Source organism: Pinus tabuliformis, chromosome 7, assembly GCF_031772625.1.
Source record: "Pinus tabuliformis cultivar Carrire ecotype Pingquan chromosome 7, CPIR1, whole genome shotgun sequence".
Classification (NCBI taxonomy): domain Eukaryota; kingdom Viridiplantae; phylum Streptophyta; class Pinopsida; order Pinales; family Pinaceae; genus Pinus; species Pinus tabuliformis.
In genome coordinates, this window is record NC_142293.1 from 67,346,714 (window position 1) to 67,351,768 (window position 5,055).

Consider the following 5,055-nt stretch of genomic DNA (forward strand, 5'->3'; position numbering starts at 1 on the left):
AAATATTTTTTGTGGTGATGTGTTTACTTGATTCTATATTTTTCGATCAAATTATCCATATTTATATATTTTATAATTTTTAAATATCAAATTTAAAAATTAGATTTATGTACTTGTAAGATTTTAGTTTCAAATTCTAATATTATATTCTTAAATGTTTTTGACACATTCAAAACAATGTTACATGATCTATCGAGAAAAGACTTTAATGAAATCATGACTCAAATAAATGAGAGGAACAATTTTACATGTTTAGAAATCCATTTTATAGTTAAAATATATTGATTTTAAATTTATAAATTTCATTCTTTCATTAAAAATAAATAAGCTTTAATTACATTAATAACTATAAATAATTTAATACAAGTAAATATAAAAACAACTAAATTTTAATTTCAATAAATTATATATTTTCATAAAATTGTCTCATTATAAATCTGATAAAATCTGATAAAGTGCATCAGCTTACCTCTGTGCAAAACTACTTGGCCATGTCTGGCAGCTTAAAATACGCTGGCACGCTCCAAGGTCGGCTTAAAAGGATTATCAAAACTCCAACCCAAACGAAAACACTATTTAAACCTATTAATAAAGCAATTTCAAGATCAATATTCTCATTTCCTATTAACGATTTCATGCACTAGAGGAGTGCCAGAAATTTTCTATATTGAATTATTTCGTTTGGAAACAATGGAAGCAATATATCGAGACAGGTATGCAAATGATAATGACGAATATCTGAGAGGATCGATTCTCGCTGTTATGAGAGCCCTAGAAGCGGAAGCTGAGGCAAATGGAGGTATTATTCCTCCTGCTATGCAAAGCTCAACGGCAGCTACAACAACCCTAACGAGCAGAATTGAAGATGACAACTTCGTGTCTGTTGTGAGGTTTAATAAGTTTTCTATATATTCCCCACACGATCCTTGGGAATTGAACGATCAACTGCGTGGACAGATGAACCAATCGAGGGTTTATCAGAGAACATTGATATCCGCGACTTAGATGGTGAATGGCGCGGAGATAACGTTCGTCGTGTTAGAGTCGATGATCGGGAATATGACGATGGCGATGACTATATAACAACATTGACATTTCGAGAAAATATTATTGTTTTTCGAGACATACAGTATCATGGCCAACCCAACCAACCAGACGATGGTTCCAGTGGAGATCAAATTATATGGAACTCCAGATTCACATGGCGTGAGATCAAACAACATCTGGAGGGCAATAGTTATAACTTCGATTTCAGAGATGAAATTATCATGATTGTTCCTGATAGTCTTCGTGTAGCAGTGGATAAGTTGCCATTAGCCATGAATAGCGAAGAAAGTGAAAGCAGCTATAGAGTGGTGTGCGCAATTTGTCACGAGCCGTTTTCCAGTGAAGATCCTGCAAAACAATTGCCATGCAAACACCACTATCATTCCAAGTGCATTCTACTGTGGATTCGTGAGGAAAAATCATATCCGATTTTCTCTAGTGGGTTTCCCACCTCTGATACATATTTTCGGTCATAAAACTTTCTCTATGTCAATGGCTCCTCCACATTAAACACTATGTGTCTTTTCTTTGCACCCCTCAACCTACCACCCCACCTTGACCTATGCATCCTTCCCCAATCACATTGCTTTCATGTGTATGCTGCTCTCCTCCAAGTAGCTTGTATGGGCTCCCTGTTTGAATCTCTATTGCCTTCACTCATTTGTCCTCTTTCACCTCTTCATTTTCCATTAGTTGGTTTCGATATTGCAACTTCTATCCTCCTAGGTACCCCCATGCTTATCTTCTCCTCCTAGTTTCTTATACCGCATATCTAGGTGATGCAAAGGGGTTGGACTTAATTAAACTCCCGATCAAACCCTCTATAGCCGGACTTGAAGGCTATTCCAAAATCATGAAAAAAAGTGTATGAAGCATAAGAAAGATGAACCTAGTATAGTTTTAGGAGTTCATATTAAGTTAAACTACATCTCTAGAATGAAAGAGGAAGCAATGGTGGCCAAGTTATCTAGTAAAAGAATGGACATCGGAGTCATGAGAAGCTAGAGTATCAAACATTTCATTCTAGTCATAGGTTACTCTCTAAGATGCGTTATATTTGTAAAAGGTTGGATAGGATGTCTTACACAATTGATCGAGGATGTAGGAAGGCTTTTACATTGGTAATGAAATTGGGCTTTGTGGGATCTCTTCCTTAGAAAATGGATAGTAGAATTTTATGCTCACATTAATTGGATTTCAGTGGTTCTATGGTGGGTTAGAATTCCAACGCTCCCCTTGTGGTTGTGGTCACATGAGGTATTTAAAGAAATTAATAATATCCTAGGGTTTTATTATGAACTGGAATAATTGATCTGGATTTAAACATGAATGCAACAAAATACATATATAAATACAATGATGCAGTAGAAAAAACACTTCATTTCATTAATATCAGATACCGAAATAGGCTTACAAACAGAATGGAAATAAGAATAACACGGACGATAGTAGCTTATCTTCGAGAAGAGATGTGGTGGGTACTTGCCTTTGAATTGTGTTATAATGAGGCTCAAAGGCCTATTTATTATTGAGAAACAATGGAAAACCCTAAACATCCAAAAACCTAACCCTAGGAGATGAAGCGCCAAAATTGTGGACCCCATTTGGGTAAATTGGTACATCAACTTCCTAGGATCATAGCCTTGGCATACGATCTCCATTTGGCTATCATAATATCTTGTTTCGAATATCTCAAAGAGAATGTGAAAGCAAATTGGCAAGCTAATTCGGGATACTTTACGTCTCTCCTTTTTCCCTAAAAATGTCGTTTAGGGACTCAAAATGGCTCCGGAAGCCGAGGACCATAAAAAGTTCCAAAAAGAGTAAATTGTGATACAATTAAGGAAACCAAAAAACTGAAAGAGACAATGTTGGGGGTCCAAGTGGAATAGGAAAGTGTCCAGCAATATCCACCTGGATCATTCCTACCCCCTTAGGAAGCAATGGTCCACACTGCATACAGGGCTTCCATGGGGTGAGGAAATTTTTGTTGAACCTAGTCCCTGATGAGATCTTCTGAACTCTTTGATGTGTCCAACAATGGTGGGAAGCATTGTCAAAGGCGGTACACATTGAACAATCGGTTGAAGCCAAGGAATAGAGGAATGATGTGCTCCGAAGAATTGTTTCCCAAAACCTTCGTAATGGTGTAAGGACCATATCCGAGTGGTATGAGTTTCCAATGGGCTCTTGTAAGGCCTTCTTTCTGAAAATGTAACCAAACATTGTCGGCCACCTAAAACTTGTGTGGCACTCGACGTTGATCATGTTTTTTCTTAGACTTGGCATTTTCCACAATGGAGAGGTGACCGTTTCTTCTTTCCATAATTCCTCTCCCTTAATTAATCGAATCATGAAGGTCTGAAGGTCTTGCGCTTCCGAGTGCAAGGAGATCTAAATTCAATCGATCATAACTGTAATTACATATATAATAGTGACCAACTCTCTCATACGAGAATCCATGTATATCAGCCCGTTGGGTAGAGGTGCTTCGGGAGTTAGATCGAATGAATGCTTCACCTGACAGTGCAACAGTACCCTGTGGATGAGGAAAAGATGCCCCTGTATTCTTTCATGACCATATCCACCTACTACTGTTGCGTGGAGGAACCCTTCTTGGGGGCCGTGCATGTGGCTAAGATCTTCCCATTAACTTGAGAGTGAACTGGAAAGAAAATAAATTTCCTAGTGTAGCAGATGATCTTACTACATTTCTTGGCAGGTATCAATGAGGTGGCGGTAGGTGGGGTTACTCTGGTATCCTGTATAACGTATCACCCAAAGAAATAATCACAGAGTGAGGTATAGACTCATATACATCATGTCACTTCGACAAGTATGGTTGTCCTAATAATACATCAAAAACATCGAGAGGAGCAACATCACATAATACCTCATCTGTGAAGGGCTTGATGCTCTAGGGAAAGTGACACTGTTGGCTGAGTCAGAGATCTCGTCCTTGGTGAAGCCACCCTCTCTTGGATGGCTTTGAGTGTGGTATGTTAAGTATGAGCGAATTGTAGGAACAGATGCTTTGGTAGATCATGGCGAGATGATGAATCAGATGAAAAAGCAAAACACATGCTAGAAATTTGATGCTTCAAAATACCCTACTTGAAGAGGTATATGATTTGGGGGATAAATTTAGGTTAGGGAGGAAGGGCATATACAATAGTAGAGAGTGTTACATGCTTTTACTTATGTAACTTTAGTACCCATATTATTCTCTTTCATATGTTAAATGCTTAATTTGCATGTTATGATCTAAAGACAATTTTTAGTTCCTTGCATTATTGATATTGATAAATGGTTGTTAGTTCATTGGTATATGATATTGATTAATGCCTTGCAAGATATACTATCTTACTTTTTTGATATCAATATATATTATTTATGCTTACACGTGTTGATTTTTACCATTAGTGGTCACACCAGCTAGGTATGCACCAACTTTGCATACATAACTCACATGTGCACTTTATTATTATTATAATACATATGTTCCATATTTGAATATTATATGCATGATTGTTTCTAACATTTGTAATGAAATTAATGTTAATGTTAATGATTAGTTATAAATTTTTATGTTGAAATATAATTGTTTTATTTTGTAAGTAAGAAAGTTGTTTGAATATATTGAATGGTGTATCAATAATGTATATAGATTCTATCGAGTCTAAAAAAGAAGATATCTATCTTGTCTTAGTGGAACTTCTTGAGTATGGCTGTAGCATGAGAGCTTCACTCAATTAACCTATGATATATCATGTGCATTGATGGCATATTTAATAATACACTTAATTTGACTACATGTTTGAAAATGCCTCTAAACCTCACATTATTTAACCGCTTACCAATACATTCCCAATTAAAAAAACCTCAAATTTAACTAGATATTGTAGGTATCCATTTTTTTATTAACATCCTAATGCCCCTTTATATTTTTTCAATCACTTTGAGCTTCATTTTTTATTCCAACCAATGCAAAACCCATTTATCCTCTAT